The following is a 22,427-nucleotide window of genomic DNA, read 5'->3' on the forward strand; positions in this document are numbered from 1 at the left end:
TTTTAAATAATTATCTGCTTTGTTTAATTTTCTAGTGTGGCATGAGAAAAGCTCTGGCAAGCAACTGAATCTGTACATGGAACTAGAATTACATATAAATATTAGCTGTCTATTTTTAAGAGAACCAGAAATTACATAAACAAAACTAACAAAGTATACCATGAGGTAGCAGCCAGTTGGTATCATTTATTTATCTAAATTTTATAAAATATTTCTCTAGTGTTAAAAACCCTTTCCAGTTGGATGATGTGAATTCTCTTCAAGATTGAAGGCTGAATTGATTATATTGTATCAGTCTAAAAGAGATAATTGAATTAATTTCATTTCTTCTTTTAAAAAAACTCAGATGGATACAGGAGGGAGGATGAAATAATTCCACCCTAATTCAGTCCAACAGTTAGAAAAAGTTTCTTGGGTTTCACAGAAATGGCCCCATTTGACAGCCAAACATCAGATCCACTGTGTAATTTCTCATATCACATATGGGTTAAAAAGTGTATAATCAGGTTGTGGAGTTGGTGTGCTTGTGCTTTTTGAATTATTTTGTTTGATATTGATATGTATTTATAAAAATATATCTTTAAATGTGATCTAGTCATTTTGAGCTAGCTCTAGAGAGCTCCTAGCTCTTCAAACCCTTCAAAACTTCAAAGAATATATCTGGCAAGTGTACACACATGAAATCAGTTCTTTTTCTGAAAAATTCATTATCAATTCTTATTCTTTAAAGATATTTGGGAAAATAGCCAATTGCAGCCCACATCTGCAATTTTATCAAAACCACTTTCATGGACTGAATAAATGCATTTGGCCATATACCTGACAGCGTGCCACTAAAAATTCTCTATAAAGTTTTCAGCTGAAGGAAATATAAATGACTGAGCTATAAAAGTCTACATAAGAGGGTCTAGAGAAAATGCTGACAGGCCCCTGTCTCCAGTGATGCTGCCAGGTGCTGTTATAATTAGTGCTCTGGAAGCAAGGAATAGTTCATTTCTGCAATCAGACTATAACCTTGTGTGCAGGCCACGTCTGTTAATTTGAGACTGAGCCTTATTTCAGCACTTGGACTACTTAAGAAGAGGAAAAACTTTTGATAGGGGACTTTGGTGCTGAAAAAATGTCCTCAGGTCTAGATTTTGTGTTGCCTTACTCAGCAGAAAGTGGAAGGAGTAAGAAAGATGTGAGCGTTTTCAGCTCATTTACCATGTAGTTTATGAAATAAACTATGGGCAGACATTTAAATGAGCAAACTGCTGAGGAAAAATGGTTTCTCATTCAGCATTTCAGCTGACAGGTAGTTAGAGTCAGTCAGAAAATCACTCCTTTTTCCTGTTTAAAGTAAGAGAGAAATGCACGTAGGGGAAAAAAAAAAAAAAATAGTCCAACACTGAACAAAGCAGTATTGAAAAAAGGGAAGAGCACAAGATCTCTCTTAATATGGAGATTCGGCAATGTTTTGTAAGAAGATGCAATTCAGTCGATATAAAAAAGCCAAAGTCCTCAGGTTTTCCATCACAGCAAGAAATGGGTTTAGTGTTCTTATCCTGCCTCTGCTAGTCTCACTCTCTTTGCAAGCTGGACGCTAATTTAATGAAACACATGTGCAAATATTTTTGACACCTCAGGGTCTATTAGGAGGCTGAATGAGTGCTATTCATCACTGTCCACAAACTGGAGTATACATTCTCTTTTTTAGACTTCCTGAGAAGTGAAAGGTCTAAATGTAATTGCAATATAAATGAAGAAAGACATTTGGGCTGGTACAGTTGAGTTATTCAGAAAAAAAGAAATAATAACATGTACTTTTGTACCTGGGGCAAAATTTTCCATGTTTCCTATAGGCTGAGACACTGTTCTTAAATTAGCAGCTGACTGCCAGTGTGTCCCACAGAAAAACTCACCTTATAAATAATCCATAGTGGAGAGGTTAGATGTATAATTATAGAGATAGATATTGGAAGAAAAGAAAAAAGTTAAATTTGATGGCTAGACAATAGCTGCAGCTATGAAATTCATCATCTCACTTTAATGGTTGCACATTAGCCTCCACTACTGACATTATTAACTGTATAACATTGCTGTAAAGAACATCCTTTTTGTCTCACTAAAATGGGTTTTCTGTAAGCAACAGACAGCCTCAAGGACATTTTGTGTCCAACACTAAGGAATTCTAAATGAAATTGTTATATCACGTGGGGCAGGGCACTTCACTTGCCTTGTGTATAATCCAAATCAGGCTGCTGTGCTAATGAAGAGGTTAAGTTCCTGCAGCTGCAAAGGCTGAGGACACCTCAGCTGTGCACTCATGGCCATCATGGCCCTCAGATATCTCACCAGTTCCTACCTTCTGAGAGCCAGGCGGAACTGCAGCTCTGAACACCAACATCAGAAATTCATTGCTGACACCACCAAATCAGGGCTCTTGTGCACTGTGGGTGCTCTGAGAGCAGCAAATGGAAATTTACATTCAGAATCCATTGCCCTTGGTGCTCATCTGGAGCAGAAGGTGCAGCACAAACTGGGGAGCTGGCTGTAACAAATTCCTCTACCAGAAAAATGTGGAGATAAAGCTGATATCTATCCTGATCTTGTAGTGCACAGACAGTCATCCTGAGGTTGCAATAACACCTTTCTACCTTTATGAACATGAAATAGCTAAAAGTCAACAAAGTAACACATTTCTTAATGGCGGGGGGAGGAAACTGTGACCCACAGGGTGTCTCTGCTCATGGAACTGTCACTCTGTGAAGTGCCATCTCCCCTTCCCAACTGCACACTGACCATTCACCCTGGTCACGCCCTTCTTTGCTGATTGGGCAATGCAAACCAGCTGTGCCTCCTCAGTCAATCTGAACTTCACTCTCTACAGCTGCTGCCAATGAGCCAAACCTTCCCATGGTCCCTCAGCTGAAAGATTCCACAAAGCACACCCAAACTATAAAAGAACCAGCAACAGCACACCTATGCTGCTCAGTCTTCTGGATTTCTGTGCTGGAAGGAGCATCTGGGGTCTTCTAAAGGTATTTTTGTTCTGTGGTTTTATGTATACGGTATTTTGAATGTATTGTTTTACGTATTGTGGTTTTTTTGTACTTGGTTTTGAGTTCAGTACTGCTGCTTCATAAATTAGTCCTGTTATAATGTCTAGGTTTTGTGGGATAATGCTGGAAAATATGAAAGGGTTGTTTTACATTTTGAGAAAAATGTGGACTTTACTGTCCTTGCTCAGTTGTTTATATTTTTAATTGTGATTTAGAAAAGTTACATGGTGTGACTTATCCATCCTGGGGCCTAGCCTAGCTCCAGCCTGACTGTTGAGTGAATTACAAGGTATTGTAGAGAACCTTTATGATCATTTTAGGGTTTCCTGTCTGCCTCATAAAGTTACCTCTCTACTGGTAATTCCTAGGCTGCCTCTTTTCTTGCTTCTGTGACTGCGCTACCCCTCCCAGCATCAGTGGTGAGAAGTAAATGTGCATTGTGGAGCAGAGTGTGTGGGGAGATGGGCTCTGTGCTCCCCAGATCTACCTGGCCTCTGGGGGAAGGGCAGGCCACAGTGATCCCTTAAGTTTTAGCTTTCCTGTTTTCCAGATTCTGTACTGCATTAGTATACAGCTCTGAACCTCCCAAGAAGTGTTACCAAGTTCTCCTCACAGTTTAGTCAGACAAAACAATCTTTTTCCAGCCCAAGAACCAAGGACCCCATTACAGGTTCAAGCCCAAAAAACAGTGACTTGAGGAGGGCAATCTGGGAGGATGGGACTTCATAGCTGAAGCTGTAATTGGACAATTAACTGCAATATGTAAATGAACCAAAACTTAGAAAAGTGTGAAAACTTATGACCAGTAGTTCATCTTGGGTGTAGCCACAGCCAGGCTCTTATACTGCCCAAGGTGTATCCTTTGAAGGCCTTTTAATAAATATCTGCTTTTTTCCCTTTAATATTGTCTGGCCTTTGTTCTAGGTAGCCTCTCAAGGGCTTTGGGGGCTCTGTTTTATTCAGCTTTGAAGGTGGAATTGAGGCTCAAATCTAGGAGGTAGAGGGGTGATAAAATCTTCAAAGACTATCACCAGACAGTAAAATTGATACAACTCTTGTGTCTGGTCCTTTCTGATGGAATGCTTAACCTCATGGCTGTTCATGTGAATGAAATCCATACCTGCTTAATGAATCTATTGGTATTTGCTTGACTTTTTTTTCCCCTACTCTTGTCTGCATATAAATCACTCAGGTGATGCTGCTGAGAGATCCTGTGGCTGTATTTAATAATAAAAGCATGTGTTTTCTTAAGCTAATTATCTTTGCTACCCTTGAAATTGAGATTAAGTTTCTGCTTCTGGAAAAAAAGTGTTTTAAACTTCACAACTTCATACTTTGGGGTTTGTTGTTGTCATCTTTTGTTTCTGTTTCTTTTTTTCCTCATGTAGCAACACCAAGGATACTTTCTATCTGAGCACCTCTTTGTGAGATAAAAGCGAGGCCCATGGTGATTATATCCAGTCAAATAGCAGGACTGTAGGTGGAAATATACATTATATACAAGTGTGCTGAGAGGCACTGAGAGACTCTTGTAAACAAAGCTGCCAATATGTTGCATTTTGAACACTTCAACAATTATGTTGATTGGTTTTTTTCCCTTCTCTTTGTCTGACAGCACTCACAAGGGTTCATGATTTTTCACTGATAAAGCTCCTGAAACTTTCTTTTCATTTCTGTGAAAATACAGAATAAAGGCACATTGAAGACAGCATTTCACAGAGCAGATGAGCTCCCAAGGGGCTTAGTTTCTTAGGGCTGGCAGATGATAAAGGAAGAAGCTTGTTTTGATGAAAGAGTTTGGAGAATCTGAATGAATAATGACAACTAGTACGTATAGAAGTAGGAATGTTTTTCTCTGGCTTTTGACCATGGATGAATATCTTAAAGCTTGTCATCAAGATAAGTAGTTTGAAACTGTATTAATGATTGAAGTGAAAAGAGACTGTGGGAGGCAGAAGAGTAAGAAAAAGGGAATTCATACAATGCTGTGGGTGGCTTTTTTCTTTTTCAAGAGCTTCATAAAGCATAAAGGTGATAAATGCAGGGTAAGGACAGAAGAGTTGAAAGATTCTTGTGGAAAGAAGAAAACATGGTTTGACATTTACAGAACATCCACAGAGCTGGGCTGAAGAGTAGGAGTACACAGCACATCTGAATGGCAAGAACAATCTACCTTAATTTGAGCCTTTAGGCATGTAAAATCATATAAAGAATTGTGTTCCAAATATTGGGCTAAATGGAGCCATAACTGAGAGAAAGCTGATAGGAAGAAGCAGATAGTGAAGACAACTAAGAATGGGAGCTGTAAAATAACAAGAAAGGGTACTGGAGGCAGATAATTGGCAAGTTGGAAATGGAGAAGTAAAAAAAAAAAAAGTTCCATGAAGTATTCTTTTGTCATTAATTTTTTGTCACAGGGTGAATCAAAAAGGGGGGAGTGTTTTGGTTTTTTTTTTTTTACACCACTTGGCATTAGTAGAACTGCAGTGAACAACTTTGCTTTTCCACCAGTCCCACCAGGGAGAGAATCCAGCCTGACATAAGTGATCTATTTGGTTTTCATATATCCTCTTCTCCCAGTGGACTTTCTTTGTGGAGCTGAACAAAACCAAGAGAAAAGTAAACTGTCAGGATTATGTTGGAAGAAGTAGAAAGCAATGGTTTTGAGCTATATCTGTGTGTAGTTGTGTAGAAGGCAGCACTGTGTTTTGCTTATTGTAATGCTGTGGGTTTTTAATGTTAACTGTGTGTGACTTTTCCAATTTACTGTGATATTTTTTTTTCTTCTCCTTTCATGTTTAGGCTTTCCTATGCATTGCTCCAAAGCTCTTTCTTTCTTAGAGACCTCTACCAGCTTGTATTGGTGGTTAAAGGGTATCATAAGATCCAGATCATCTTTAATCTTCTTTTCTATGCTGAAGTGTAATTTCAACAATTAATGTATTTGTGCAATGGGAAGGAAGTAATGCAGCTGAAGTGACATTAAGAGGGAAAACTGCTGTTATTAAAGCTGCTATCAGGTTAAATTAGTATCTTCACAAATAACTGCTTTCATCTTTTGAGCCTCCTCATGTTGGAGTGAACTCTGACCACTCCCATATGTCAGAAATATTTTCATTAACTCTTTTGGGGACCATCAGCAAGCACAGTGGAGTTTTTCCTTTAGTAATATGGTATAGAGGGTTCTCTACCAGGCATGAGAGTCTTCTCTGCATGCAGTTAAACTAAAAACATATGCTAGTGTGAAAACCACAAGCAGTAGTTTGTTAATGATCTTTTATGGAGGTGTTAAAAAAAACCCCATCAAATCCTGCTATAATAAGGTCAGATTGTAGCTCTGCTTTGTATGTTAAAGGCCTGTGAAGGAGGCTTGCTGGCTACACTTGAAATCTTAAACCAGGTGACAAAATGTTACATGGGCACCCCTGACATGAGTTTAGAAATGCCACTGGGTTTGAGATTGGGAGGGACTATGGATATCAATATGCTGAATGGATAGAAGTATCAGCTGCTCGGGCTTTCTGCATTATATAAACCACAGAAATCTCGCCCAGCAATTCCTGTGTGAGCCCCATCACTTCTAGTTAAGCTGGGATGCAATCTTTAGATGGTTACATGGATTCAAAACTTAACGTGAAGAAGGATGCAGACCAACCCTTTTTAAATTTAATGGGGAAGATAACATACCTGGGTAACAAAGGCAGCATGCATTTGTTTAAGTTTGGCATATGATAGTTCAGCCTTCAACAATCTGAAGAAGTGGTAGAGCAGCCTGTTTGCCTGAACAGCTCTGGTTTAATGTGGCAATATTTACATGTTTACAGTGCTATGCATCATCTGGGTTCAGTGCCTATGTGAGATCTCCAGCTCTGCCTCAGAGCTGTACCCTTTGAAGGTGATCTCTCTGTTCATGGAGGCTGCATCATCCCCAGCCTCAGCAAAACCTACCCGGCCTTGTTTGAAAGTGATTTTTTTCTGTAGCTGGAGGCAGTAAAACACAGCTTTCAGCAGAGCCTCTTGTACTCCCTGCTTAAAAAGTCGGCTCTGTAGGTGCTCCAGGTGGATCAGACAGTTTCCTGATTTTCCCTTCCTGGGCAGGTGCCTTTCAGCATGCTGAAATTTAGCTATGTGTTTACTGAGATTGTCCTTGATCCATTATCATCACAATATGAATATTGACAATCCTATTATTTGATATGTTTCTAAACAAATATTCTGTGATTTCTAATTTTTCAGTCTTCAAAACGTGTCTTGGCTTATCCTGAATAGTAAAATCACAAAAGTTATCAAAACTCTATGCAAGTGGAGGCATGAGAATGTTAGAGCGTCATACCTGACATTGCTTCCTGAGAGGTCATCCTGTGTGGCACATTTGTGTGAAATGGAATTTTCAGTAAAGTAACGACACATCTGGACTTCAGGTAGATTTGAATCTCTAGCTGAAGCTTGTTGATGTTTGTGTGTGACTGTGAAGTTCATACATTTAACTATCAAAAAGGATTTGTTTAAAGACTTTTTGTCAGGAACTGCTCAGTGTGACTGTGATGGAAGGAGAGTTCAGAGTTTCATTGATTTTATGCAGCAGCTTTTAAACTCTCTTGATCATTATAGCTACCCTGGAGGGTCAGTAATGCTTGGTTTGTTGTGTAATTCTTCACATTTGGCATCATCCAATGAAGCTTTTTAGCTTGCAGTCATAGTAAGCTACACCTGTGAACTTGTGAAAAATATTAAATTCAAAATATGTTTTTGGCATGAAGGGTTGAAAAATCAGAATCAGCTAAAAAGTGAAAAGGGACATTTTAACAAGACTTGAAGTCATTTAAAATCTGCATCAAAATCTTTTCTCCAAGTGAGCTTGAGAGTGTCAAACTGAAGCAAGTTTAATTCCAGGTGTGAAAATGGAGGATGAAGCCTTCAGAAGGGAGCAGGTTCTACTGACTTGAAAATGTAAATATGAAGACTCCAGTAGCAAGTCTTGTATTGCAGGGAATTGGTACCCAATGATAGCCATCTGAGGAAGTGTGTAGAAAAAAAAATCTCTATATGCCATGTATGGTTTTTATCTAAATAGTTATATTTGAAACTTGGAAATTAATTGTATTTATTGAACAAGATCTTTTTGAGTGGGAGTACTCCATTCTCTGTGTTTGGAGTTTTTTTCTTACTCTAATTTCTTTTTACTTAGCAGGGTAGGGGGTGCTAATGTTACTGCTGAGTTTGTTAATTTAATAGAAGTTAGAGGCACAGTCACTCAGACAACAACACATAATAAACAGCAAGACTGTAATAAACATATTGCTGTGTTAGGCATACATGGAAGAAAATGTACAAATAACAATACAGTGGGTGTATCCCTCACAGGCTGATGAGTTTTCTGTCACAGCAATTAAAAAAAAAAACAATGGCAAACAGAATGAAAAGTGATGAACACAGGAACATCATCAGTGATGATGAGCTTGTGTGGGAGCATGCTGGAGCCAGGCTGGGAGGTGTTTTTGTAGGGAAGATGCAGCTGGTTTTAGGGGATGAATCTGGCTCATGGAAAGGAGACTGGTATGATGATTTGGAAGGGGTCAGCCTGCACTTGCTGCATTAACCCTCTTTGTGTACAGCCAGCATGTTTGAGGACATGTGGAAGTGTCTTTGGGAAAGAACAGTGTCCTTGCTGTCTAGCCATGAGCTGTGGCTGTTCCCAGGCTGTGCTGTGCTCTGTGCTGCTGCAGACAGAGCAGTGTGGGTGATTTTGCAGCACAGGGGCTGCTGCCTCATTTAGCAGGCACAACACATGCACCTTTTGCCCTGTAGCTCAGGGGTGAGGGGAAGCAGCTCACTCTGCCATCCCTGCCCTGGCAAATTGGAACAGCTCTGTTAATGAGCAGGAGGACAGGAGAAAGATACCAGATTAGAGAAGTGATAAAGACCTAAATAGACCTGTATTTTCCCCATTTCTTCATTTGGGACATTTATTCCTAAAGATCTGTATCATTTGGAGTATCTGGGAGCAGACCACTTGATGCAGACAAACACAATCCTCCAGTGGGTCCTGAGGCACAGCAATACTTGGTGATCCAGTTTCCTCCAAAGCTCTCAATTCGTGGAAAAAAGTCAGGATTGATTCAGGATTTTGTGTTCTGTGAGCTCTGGCCTCCCACCTTCCCAAGAGAGAGAAAATGCTGTAGGTGTAGAGCAATATGTGAGAACAGGAGAGCGATGTCTGATTGCTAATTGATAGGAAAAAAAACTTTGAGTTTTCATAGTCTTAATGATTGAGTGTGAAGGTATTTTTGTCTGAACAGAATATTTTTCAGCACCACCTATTTCCACATTTTATTTTTGGAGTGCTGAACAAATGGAGCTAACTCTTAATGGAGAATCATTCTTCTTATTTTTGGCCTGTAAAAGGGAAGTCTGTCTCATCACTATCTGTTAGTGACTTGATTGAGCTATTTACTGTTTTGCTATATAATCTTGTATTGATCTAATGCTGGCACTGAGGAGATGGTTTACAGTGGTGTGGGTGACTCGGGCATAAAAATCCAATGCCATTCCAGAGCCCCTTGCTGGCTGAGGAGAAATTGTGAGCTTTGCTGCCAGAAGGGTTCATTAGGGTTTTGCCCTTAGGATGCCGCACACATGAAATCCAGTGTCCAGTGCAACAGGGAATGTGGTCACCACCACACCATGGCAAGAACTTCCTCCAAGCTGCTGTCCCTGGCTTACAGCTATGAGTGCACTTTGTTTCCCCCTGAGCCGGTGGAGCACCAGTGAGTGGGTTTGTACTGCAAAGCCTTGGCCCAGTAACTGACCCCATCACAGATGTCCCAGGCTGTTTGTGCTGGAGCTGCACAGCCCACCAGGTTTGTCAGCCCCTGCTGAGGAGGTGTGGGAATGTGCTGTGCATTGCTGCTAATCAGAGCCCTCTTTGGGGTTTTCAGTGTTTGAAGGATGTGCTGATAAAGGAAACCTGCTAAAAGAGATTGTAAGGGAAAATGGTGCCACCACTGTAATCATATCAATTCTGTGATGGGTTGCACCAGTGTAGTTCTTGATGAACTCTGTCTCAAACGTGTCTGAGTTTATGCTGTGCTTCCATGGCAGGAACAGGAAAAAACAAACAAAATGTTATTTTAAACTACCAGGTGTCTGATTTCAGTGAAAAAGGAAAACTGAGGTGGATTATCCCTGCTGCCTCAGAGCAGGGATCTGTGTGAGAGACAGCCCCATGCCGTGCACCGAGCCCTGCTGGCTTGGGATGTGGTGTAACAACAGCAGAGTGCAGGATCAGATCTGCAGCACACTGCCTGTCTCAAATTCGTGTTGTCACTTCAGACACATAACCAGGAGATCTGTTCCTTTTTACATAGTGCTCATTTAGCATGCCACACCAATAAAATCTCATTGCCTTGTATTCAGTAAGGATATATTTCTGTTTGTATTGCAATTACTGGTTCTAAGCAGCTCTGGAAAGATGTCCAGGTCCTCAAAATACTTAAAGATTTAACTCCCATTTTACCTGGAGACTTCTTAAATGTTTAGTATGGGAAATAAAAGCTGGAGGTATATAACAACTTGGATTATTTTTGGTCGGATTATTTTTGGTCTCAGTGTTTGCAGAATTGTAAGCTGTGGAAAAAATAGGAAGTACTGGCTAAAGAAGAGGCAGCAAGAAACAAAACACCCTTTCAAATATCCCCACTATGTTATTCTAAGAATGAAAGAAGGGAAAATAAAGCAAAACTGGTGTTTGAGTAAAGTTGCTTGGAGGTTTTTCCTTTTCTTAAAATGTTTGTCAGTACTTGCCTTGTACTGACCCAGCAGCTCAAGGGGGCCCAGTTTGCTGGGGCCCAGCCAGTAGTGCATCAGTTAATAGAAACAGAAAAAGCCTTTGGGTTTTTCTGGGTAAACATGAATGTGATTCTTCTGTGGAAGTAGATAATGTGTGTGTCATCCATACAAATAGCACAAATGCATCTTTGCTAAGCAACACTTAACAAGTTTCCTGTGTCATCCTCCTTTTATTTAGTACCTCTTACATTTGTTTTTCTTTCATCTCTGAAAGCACAGATCATTATATGCTATTTCTTAGATGTTGATATGAGAGCATCACTGTTGCTTGAAATTTATGTCTTAGAATCAGTGAAACACTTTGCCATCTAGACACATCCATGTTTTTCTTATTGGTGCTGATCTTCTAAGTTTTTGTGTGCCTTCCTGAGCAAGGTGACTTTTAATGTTCCTGGCAGTGTTAGACTGGCAATTTCAGCTGAAAGAATTGCCTATCATATTATCTATTGAGGAAGTGCACAGTTTTGAGCAGAGCAGAAAAACCTGCTGACCAGGCCCTGAAGCTGTCTCTTGCAAACAGGGTATGTCTTTCATTATTAATATGAGGGGAATTTATTTCTCAGCCTCCTCTATATTACCTAGTCTTACTTGAGCAAGTACAAGTATCAAACACCTACAAAATTCTAAGTTACAATCAGAAAAGCGAATTTTTTTTCAATGTTTTAAGTTGATGTTAATTCAATGGAAATTTCAAGAGCTTTGTTCTTATGAAGCATAAATTTTACAAATCTACTAGTGTATGTATATACTTGTGTTAGTTCTAGAGGTTTTGACATGTAAGGCATGGTTAAATTGAATATCGTTATACTCAACTTCAGAAAAACACAGTAAATTGTTCAAGGGAACATGTTATTAAAAAGGCATATTTTGAAAATTTTACATAGGCAAATACTTTGCTATTCAGTCAACTAATATTTCACGTGTATCTTGGCTTTTCAACAAATAAAATTATTCCTACAAAGTTAGTTTTGACAAATATTTTTCTCTTTTTCAAAGACTCTGTAAAAAAAAAAAGTTCAGTTCTCTCAGTAGTTCTAATTTGACTCTACCACTGACTTACAGATATGCTGCCTAATGATGTGAAAGGTTTCCAAGAAAGTTTTAAAGATTCTGCCCAATAATATGGAAGATTTCTTATTTAGAAACCTACTAGAAAAGAGTTGGTTCGGGGGTTTTTGTGTGTGTGAGGCTTAAGTATTTTTCTTTTTTATAACACATTTTAGTTCAAGTTTACCCTAAAATGTTAGGGAAATGCATTGTTTTCCAGCCCAGATCACTTACTAATGTTCTCAACCTTCTTATGGCTGGAAGATCTAATTTAAAAAAGCATTTATCTTTCAGCATGGAGCAAGCTGGTTTTCTCCTGAAGTGTTTTGAAACTTGTCAGAGCCTGGAGGGTGCCCATTGCTGGTGGCAGCAGTGCCCAAACCCCCTCTGGCTGCAAACAGGGAAGGTGACATTGGCTCTCACTTCAGAGGCAAAATCTGAGCTCTCACTGGTGTTTCCTTCAGCCACCTCTGCTCTTGCTTTCTCCTGTCCAAGGCAGGGTTTGTCATCTTAGTTAAGCAAGCCATGCTTCAGGGTCCTCCTTGTTAGCCCACTGCTTTCTGCCCTTGTGCCTCTGTGTTTTGGAAGAGCTGGGAATGTTCCACTTCAGCTAGAAGAAATATTAACACCAGCCTCATTCTGAGATCTGCCTCTGAGTCTTTAAGTGTTGTGCTAGGTTAATTTGTCCTCTTCCAGGGCTCAGCTGTTCCTCTGAGCAGGAAAGCTGGGGCACTTCTGCCCTAGGAAAAAGAACTTTGGTACCCCATGACAGAGCTGGCTCCACCAACACCTCCTGGCTCTTGGGCTCTGCTGACATCCCTTTCTTTACTGTCCAGATAAAAAATCTTCCTGCAGGAGAGGGCAAAATCTGAGCAATCCTCTTCTCCAGCACAGTAATAAGTGTGGAGGTTCCCACTGCCTTGTTTTGAGGATCTGTTGTGTTTGTTGAGGGATTTTTTTCCCTTTTAAGAGCTGGAAACCCTGCTTATAATTCAAGTTGCTGGTACATCTTACAGGAGATGGATATGAAACCCTATTGCCAATTTATATACAATTAAATAACAATTTATTGTGATACTCTGGCGTTCTGTCTGCATTACCTGCTACTAGATATTAATTCAGAACGAAGGAAAGCAACCTGGAAAGATGAAAACAAGCAGATTTGGTACAAACACAGCAGTAGATTTAACAAACCCAATTTACTAAAGCAGACCTCATGTCTCCCATGCATGTAACAATAATAAGGATTAATTTTTTTCAATAATTTCACATTAGCCTTATTTAGAAGGGAAAATAATTAATGGTATCCTAATAATTTGTAATGTTACCTAAAACAAGCTATTACCTTATCACTACAAAACCTATTTTTTTCTTCACACATATTAAGCCTCTTTTCAGTAATAAGAATTACACTTCCAGTAATGTTTATCTGAAACCTTTGAAAGCATGAAGGTAATGTTGAGGAAGAAGACAGTTCAAAACAAAAGCAGCTTTAATCTGTTTTGTTTCTGTCATCTGAGAGCAGCCTGGCAGTGGGTGGCTGGTACAGATGCATCTGTTGGTGTAGGAGCCACAAGGTTCTCAACTGCCCAGCACTTTAAGAAGCCCTGACAGTCCTTTATCACCCCTTCATTGTGGTAGGATGCAAATAATAGGCCAAACTCCATGTTGAACAGATGACTTGAACTGGGGTTTATGCTCTAAAAACTTTTGTCACTGCATTAACAAATTCCTGATATGAATGTGTCCTAGGCTGCCATTCTGCTGGCTGTGTCCTTCCTGTCCCAAGGACAACCCTGTGATCTCAGTAGAGCCTTCCTCCCCCAGCAGCCAGGTCAATCCCATGGGCCAAGCTCTGAATAAAGCTCTTTATGGTACCACAGGAATTTGGAAATACAATTGCCATCACCAGCTCTGCTTCAAAGAAAGGCATAACTGCTCAAGCCCCATGAAATATTGAGGAGTGTGATCTATTTAAAGTGCAGCCTGTGAGGTTCTTCCCTGGGTGTGAATGTCTGGGACATCTCTCCAGCTGCTGGGAGCTGGCACCACCTCACTTGCTCCAGCAGGGGTGTGCAGATTTGCTGCAGCTGAGGAGGAGAACAGCTCTGCAGTTGGAATGTGCTTTCTCCTGGACAGAAAAAGCTGATTCTAATCCCGAGTTATGAGTGAAAGTTGAAGCGTGGGAAGATGTTTATTTTCTTCTTTTGATAAGGTTTCCTGCATGGTTAGAGTAGAATAAAATGGCTTTGCTTTCTTATTTCAGAAAGAGCTCTGGTTCTGGAATGCTCTGGTATGTTCCAGCCTAGGTGGGGAGGGGTTGGTTGGAGGAGCTCTCCGGTCTGAAACCTTGCCTGGAGATAGCCAGGCAGAAAGTTTCTAAGCTGAGCACAATGACCAGAGTAAGATAAATTAAATGGCCCAGTTCTTTGTAAACATTAAAAGGAGGACAACAGAAAGCAGTTTATTTTTTGTGCTATATGCAGCCCAAAATTTATCACTTGAAGATACAATGAGGAGAGTGGGCAGGGGAAGGTTCTCCCCTCCCTGCAGGCAGGTGCCAGATGATTTGATGGGTGGCACTCCTGTCTCCAGACCCCCTGCAGCAAATTGATTGTTTCTTGGCTGCTCACTGGTTTTCCACCTTGTCACCTTCCTTAGGTTTTCATCTGCTGTGTTGTCAGTGGCAGTCCTTCCATGATTTATTGGGAGCAGGGAAGGAAGTAACTTTCACACCCAATATGTCTTTGCTGTCTTCCTGAGAATCCCTTGCACCTCACTTGTCAGTAATGGAAGCCACCAGTTGTCTTCTGAAATGCTCAAAGCTTCTTTATTTGAACAAGTCTGCCATTTATTGATAAATAACCAAATTGTAAAGAACAATTTAAGCATTGTTTTGCCTTCACTTTTATTGCTCTTGGTGACTTGTATACCCTTCAGCAGATGTGTTAGTCCTGAGTGGTTTTAGAGAGTAGTTAAATTTTTGGCTAATGGAAACCAAAATAAATAACACACCAGTAAAATTAATCATATTTTTCTCATAATCCAAAGGAATCCAGCAATATAACTGTCTAGGGCCTGACTTAATGTCTAGCTGAAACTGTTTGTGCTGGGTTTTGCATGGAGTTATTATGGCTTAACTACACTCCAAAGTCTTTGACATTGCTTGAGAGATGAGAAATAAAAAGGCTCATTAACAATGAAGGCCTTCAGGAAAGCAAAAAGTTAGCATGAAATCTATAATCTAGAAGGCAATTTTTCAGGTTGAGAAATAAGGAAAAAGTTATAAGGGGGAGGGGGGTGTAACTTTGAAACAATACGAAGATACAGGTGGCACTTTGTTTAGCTTTAGAGACGCAAATGTAGCGAAATCAGGAACTTAGGGCAGCTGTTGTATCTGAGCTGCTGCTGGATACAGTACAACTTGAGCATTGTTAAATTGTTGAGCCCTCTTTCTTTCCTGGGGTTTAATATTGTATCTGAACTTAGCGGTGAAAGGCAGTTACAAAGTCTCATGTGCAGGTAGAGAGCACTGCGAGTAGAAACACTTGCAGGATATCACTTCCAGCATCATGATTCCGTAGCCTCTCAGCAATGTTTATTCAGTCCCTGTGTCCTGCGTTGCCAGCAGAAGTGCTGTGTTTGATTCCCAAAGCAGTGTATCCAACTTAGTCCTGCCAAGACATAGAGCCACTGGGTGTTTTATTTAGTTTTCTTTCTTAATCTCTTCCCTCTCTTCTCTTAAGGAAGGCAAGTTGGCTTCTCTCACCCTTATTCACAACATCTCAGAAATCTTCATAGCTCACATCCTGCTTGAAATCCATTGCTGCTGCAACTGCAGGGTATCTCCCATTGCTTCCTTTTCCCTGTGTGCAAGCCACCTTTGCTGCTTTCAGATCTTCATATGTGTTCCTGTGACTTATTGTCTGTACTTGTACATCATTCAGAAGCATTACCTGAGGTACACTCTGTAGGAGGAAGATTTTATGTGCTTTGCGTCTGGTTTGGAGTTCAGCTCTGAGCTCAGAGCAGGCTGGGAGGGAAGGTGATGCTCAGGTACAAAAGTACAGGAAGGTAATACTAGACATGTCCTAGGGTGATCCTGGCATGCACACATCCAGCTGGATTTCAGTGAATTCCCAGAAGCTCTAGAGGGGCTCCCAGGAGCACCTGTGGGGGAAATAAGTGGCAGCTGACTCTTTAGGATGAAATTTTGAAATATTTGTGTATTGCTGCTGGCTATGGTATGTGTTTGAGGGCTGCCCAAAGAACCACTTTGAGGTGGTTCTCTAGCACCTGAGCCCCCTATGACTGTGTGTTACTTTCTGGCACAGAGAAGAGAAGCAAACTGGACATCTTGCTGCCATTGGAAACATCCAGTAAACCATTTACCAGGAGATGCAGACCCTGAGCCTCTCCTGAAAGCAGTTTTCACTTGGTGCTGTTCCCAGCATTAGAAATGCAAAGGTCTGTTCTGTGTATTTTATGCAAAGCAGATTGAAGTCAACATCACACTTCATTTGGCTCCCAGCAGTTGAAGGAAGAAAACACATAGAAATATAAACATATTTATTTTGGAGTGTTTTTCAACAGGGAAAATCAAGCACCTGAGGAAAGCAGTAGGTTTGGGCACTGGACACATTTAGGATGAAAAAGTTACTACATATACCAAGCTGCAATTTTTGCAGATTTGCAATAAGCAGTTGCACACACACACAATCTTCAATACCTGTGGGGTAGAGAAAGGCACAATGCAATTAGGAGTAAACTGCATAAAGGGGCTACCACAGAGGTGGTGTCACCCAAACTTCTACATTGAAAATTCCCTGATTCTCTTCACAGACAGAAAGGAGGATTTTCGGTCACATGCTCAGCAGCAAAGTACTTGCAGGAATTTCACAGGTCTATGCTAGTGAAAACCTCACTGGCAATGTATTTGAAGGTGTTTGCTAATGACTTCTGCTAATTGTTACAAGAGCTTCAAGTTCTAAAAATGGGCACTAATGATTTGCAGCCTGTGAAACTCCATTTAATAAGAAAATGGCATTTCCCTTGTGAAGAGCTGAGAGCTCCTTCTCTGGCTGTTTCTGCTAAATACAAATTGTACCATTTGTGGGATTCTCACCAGTGTTAAGTATGTGATACCCTAAAAGACCTGTGCTGCTGCCTGCAGGGACAAAGCTGAGCAGTCTTCTACTCATCCATTGCTACCAGCTTCCCAGTCTTGCTCATCAGGGAGGAATTCTTTCTTTGATCTTCCTTTTCTGGCTCAGATAGCTGTAGAAGTTCCTGTTGTCCTTTGCATCTCTTGTAAGGTTCAGCTTCAGCTGTGCCTTGGCCTTCCTCACCTTTACTGACTTTTACTCAGTAGAGTCACAAGAGGCACCTTCCTTCTGAAAAACATCTGTCACTGAGCTTTGTGCTTTTCATTCTCTGCCAGTTTCCTCTAGCCTGAGAAAGTGTTGCCACGTCTGAGTTTTCTGAGATACAGCCAACCCCTACCAAACCACATCCTTGGCTAAACCTCCCATCTGCAGGGCAAAAACCTCTCAGCAGAGAGAGAACACCTCTGCTTTAAACCTCAGAGCAGATGCTGCCCATTCTGTCAAGCACAGGTTTAGCCATTCAGATAAGTTTTGGCTCCTGAAGGACCCCAGCAGTAGCCACCAGCAGTGCTTGCTTAAAACTTCAACTTCAGGGGTGTTTAAAGTGTTTTGTTTTGTTTTTTTTTCCTGTTTTGCTCCCCTCAGTGCTCTGTTACAACATCTCAGTCCCACCCTCTCGCACATCTGGCAGATAATAGTAACAACCTTGGTGCCAAATTGAAATCATAATGCTTTCCTCTTCTCTTGACTGCTTCAGCTAAGCTACCATCTCCCAGGCTAAGTAACTCCCTACCTCCAGCTTGTCAGCACACGATGGTGCCTTACCAGCCAATCATTTTAACACAAAACAATCTTTGCAAATGGGACCTGTAGATTATTTTCACAGTGAAAATCATTAGCAAGGATAATTAACTAAGACTGTGGTGATGAATAGTGCTGCACTACTGATCAGTGTAATAAAGAACAGAAGCCACTAATTACAGATAGCAAGCCTTGAAGCCAAGGAGAAATTTAATTTAATGTTGCTACACAGACTCCACACAGTCTAATGTAACTTTGCAATTATCATAATACAGTCTTGCCACAGATGATGCTTCTGGGAGCATTCCAGGAACAAGGATGTGTGTCCATCAGAATAAAAGGGTTTGGGATCTGTCAATTACAGCATCTTGAGAGAACATGTTAAAAGTCCTGTATCTGACCAGGTGCTTGGCTTTTGTGGCCCCCAAATGGGTGCAGAACTGGAATCCACTTCCATGAGCTCCAAAGGTCTCAGTATCTCTGTGCTGTTTTTAAAGCAGCACCCTGATGTTGTCAGAGATGTTAGATATACACTTTCTTTTTAAAAATAGAAAGCATCTCAAAGTGTCTGCTTCACCATGTCAAGCCCTCTTTTCACTTGGCATGTGCCAGAGTTCAGCACATGAAAATGATAGTCCTGGGCACCACAGAGAGAACCAAGCTCATGATCCCCATGTGCAAATACAGCAAACTCTGTTTGACACTGGCTGTGCACCAGCTTCCAGCTGCAGCCAGGTGTTGTATTCCAGACCCTGGAAAAGGCTGCATGAATTAAATGTGTGTGTTAGTCACCAAAGGAATGGGCTCCTTCCATAAATTAAGGCAAACCACATCTCCTGTCAGCTCTCCAGCCTTCCTTTCATATGCACTTGAGCAGCACGCTGGGGGAAGGAGGAAGCAATGGGGGTTGCTAGTTTTGCATCTATTTGATCACAGGTTTTGAAAGCTTTTTAAGCCCCCTGCACATTATCTTTGATTACAGAATGCAGTGATTATGAATGGTGTATTCATAGCCCTGAATATGTGCTGTCTTGTATACAGATTAGCTTCACTTTAGGAACTGCAGGATTTGGAGTTACATTAGCTGAGTGGAGGTGGAATAAGCAGAATTTTCTATAGCATAGCTGGTTTTTGAGAGGAGTACTGCTCTGCTCTAAGGTCCCCCAGCAAGGTAAAAATACGTAAAAGGGGGTGGGAAGAATAAGATACAAAAGTACTTAAAGGCTGGAAAAAACTGGTGGGTAACAGTGTTCTCCATGTCCAGTCTGTAATGGATGAACATTAATGTGTTTGTTACACAGTCTGGAGGAAAGCTGCATATCTGAAAGGTGCTGGGAGAGTCATTTGAATAGCCAGGAGTTGACAAGGCTTTTTGAGGAGTCTTTTTGAATAAGGTAAACAAATGCCTGTCAGCAGTTGTGTGGATTAAAACCCTACTGCCTTGAGGTAAAGGAAGGAAATGTGTGGATTTGAGGCCCCTCGTGGATCTATTTTGTATATTTTCCTGTGATTATTGTTCAGATGAGCAATAACCCTTTTTTCACCCATTATGTAAAGCTCCAGCATGTTTCAGGATTTCCATTTCTGCCTTCTCTAAGTCTGCTAGAAGTAAATATAACCCCGAAGCCGGGTGGGGCAAAGTATCTCAAGGCACAGGCTGAAAAAAAAAACTGGGGAAAATTAGATTAAAAGAAAAGCTTGTGAAAGCTTACCCAGTCAAATGGATGTGGGGAGTTGAGCAGAATTCTGGCCAGGTGCTGTGTGACCCTTGTGCTACTTTTGAGTGCCTCTGTTGGCACTGAACATTTTGTTTTTATGCACTCCAATGCAGAGACTGGTAGTTGAGGCTCAGGAGCTGTCTGTTACTGTGTGGGTTTTTTCAGAGCTGTGTAAGGAGAAGCTAAACCTGTGATGGCCCTTATCTGAGCCTGAGGATAAAATATAAATTCAGGGTCAAGGCAGTGCCTCACCACTTGTTTGCTTCTTTATTTAATCCATATAACAAGTCAACAATCCTGCCCAAATGGGTATGGTGAAGGAAACAGTGCAGTGTTTGCATAACTCATTCCAATTCTGTGCTTTCAGTAGGATCTCCTTGGGCTGGGAGACATGGAGAAATTCACCCAATCTTCACCTTTTTTGTTAATCTGAAAACATTGCTTCTACAGACTCCTGCTTGCATTGGCACTTTTTGGAAGGCAGTTTTGGGAGTGAGTCTATAGGAGAAATAGAAATAGAAGGCTAATAATGATCTCTGTCTAAAAACTGATCATTCAATTAACTCCCAGGGTTCATTTGAACAGGAAAGAATGAGTGTGGCTAGTCAAGAAAAGGTACAGCCTGATTAAACTATTACCATTGACATCATGTGGTATTAAGGTAATAATACAAATGAGTTTAGCCCTCATTAGAGCATGGCGAGAGCAAAAAGGTTGTGGTCTATGTCTGTAGAGATGTGTCATGATCAAAGGGAGAGCTACAATGCAAAAGTAGGTTAGTCCTGTACTGCATCTCAGATGTCAGCACAGGGCTTGCGCTTAAAACTAACAGGAGCACTTAAAACTGCTTAGGGGTGTTTGTTACTTGTACAGTAAGAGAGCTACAGGTGAAGCTTTTGGAAGCAACATTGCCATAAAGAAAATAGAGAAGGGATCATGACTCCTGTTTTGTTACTAATAACGGTGTAAAAATAATAATTGCAGCCCAAAATGTCTCTTTTGTCGATAAAGACTTGTATGAGTTTTACTTTTCCCCTGTCTGTAGCTATGTGAAGGAGGGAACTGAGATCACTTCAAATACTCAATTTATCTAGAACAGGTAATTAGGCTCACTCAGCTAAAAATAATCCTCCTTTCAGAAACTTGTTTTGAGATATTTAACATTGCTGGAATGAGCTGGATTAATTGTAGCAAATTGTCAATCAAGTTGTTTCACTGAAGCAAAAATAACCTGTAGGCTTCAGTCACTTCTGTTCTTTTCAATGGAGGTTTTAACACCTGTCTTCAAAATCTGAATGATAGTGAAATATGTGGTTTTAGATGGAGAGCATTAGATATTTTTGCCTGTAGAGGAAAAGACAAGAGAGAGTGTTTGGTGTGGATGACGGTAGAGGCATTGGCTCAGGAACTTCTGAATTAACATGCAGAAAAACATCAGAAATTCTAAATTTGATTATATTGGCAAACTTGCTCTATGTAGAAAGGAATGTAAGGTGAGATTCTAAATTGACATCTTCCCTTATGCTTAATAGTATCCATTACTAAATAAAGTGCGTATCCCAGTATAATCCTAGCAGAAGCGCATGGGTTATAAGAGAACAGAGCAGAGATAAAATTCACCAAAGGTGCATGTTGCAATGAATTTGCTTTTGTATTTATGAAAGAAGAAAATGCCTACATTTACCTCAAAGCAAAATATGCTCTGGCTAAATCTTAGTTTTCATTATGTCTTAGAGCAATATTTTTATTAAGGAGTCAGTGTCTGGACTTTAAAATGAACTTGTTTTTAGCAGGTTCTTCTAGCAGCCAAGAGGTTAAAAAGATTCCCAAAATATCTCTTTTTTGAAGGAGACGGGACCTCTTTATTACAAAGAGGTGATTTATGTTCTGGGGTCATACACTTCCATGGTTTGGGAAGGGTGGAAAGGTAACTGGTTATGATTTTATAATTATTGTGTTGTCCTCTTTCTGGGTATTGATCAAGGTGCATAGTGAAGGAATCATAAGAAATACTGACAGAGTTGGTGGGGAAAAAAATAAATGAGACTGCATAGATATGTTTTTATGGGGCAAGCCACATCATTTCAACTCATATTAGGAAGAAAATTTTTAAATGGGCACAGGAAGAGTGAAAGAACTCCCAAACCCTGAGACTTCTGCCACCATCAGTAGCTGACACTTTGATATGGCAAATTGGGGCAGGAAAAATGAGCTACTTTTTGTCTTGCATGAGTAGGTTATCCTTAGCACATAATCAGGAAGCAGAATCATGAAGTCCTTCCTCAGCAAACATCCTATAGAGCCACAAGGAAATAGGTAGATGTTACCTTGCTAGTACAGATGGATGCAAATAACAAAGCCTGGTTTAAAATAAATAGGAAAATACATTCATGCAAGATGTGAATATTGTGTTTGAATGGACCAATCTGTGCTCACAGTACTTTTAGCATACCTTCAAGCCCTGGGAGTGGAATGTAGGCAGGCAGCAAGTATAAATACAGTTGTGTCAATCACCTTTATTATCAGAATGTCATTTGAGATAATTCACTGAGAGATGTGGAAGAATTCCTGAAGTTCAAATAGGAAATGGTTTCAAATAACACATCTGTGAAAATGTGTGTTAGATTTTCAGCTATACCTAGTATCTGCTCTTGACTTGAAAAAACCCCCACAGAGCATAATGGGAAGTATATGAAATAAAGTATTATATTTTCCTTGGCACCTTGTTATTTACAAAAAAGTGTTTCACTAAATTCAGCTGAATAAATAATTGAATTGCTGTATCTCTGGAGAATCCATGTTGATTCAAAGAAAATCCAGATTATGATTTTTCTATTTTATTTTCTCTGTTTCCTTGAAAGAAC

At 40.4% G+C, this 22,427-nt stretch overlaps 1 long non-coding RNA gene across 1 annotated transcript in view; it reads left to right on the forward strand.

Annotated features, from left to right (window-relative positions):
- LOC135308668 (uncharacterized) overlaps positions 1 to 22,427 on the forward strand; it is a 48,258-nt gene that overhangs the window by 20,611 nt on the left and 5,220 nt on the right. Inside the window, exon 2 of the long non-coding RNA XR_010369056.1 lies at positions 2,873 to 3,023. This is a non-coding gene — a long non-coding RNA (uncharacterized LOC135308668). The remainder of the gene's footprint in view (positions 1 to 2,872; positions 3,024 to 22,427) is intronic.

This window comes from Passer domesticus, chromosome 10 (genome assembly GCF_036417665.1).
Source record: "Passer domesticus isolate bPasDom1 chromosome 10, bPasDom1.hap1, whole genome shotgun sequence".
NCBI classification, from domain to species: Eukaryota; Metazoa; Chordata; class Aves; order Passeriformes; family Passeridae; genus Passer; species Passer domesticus.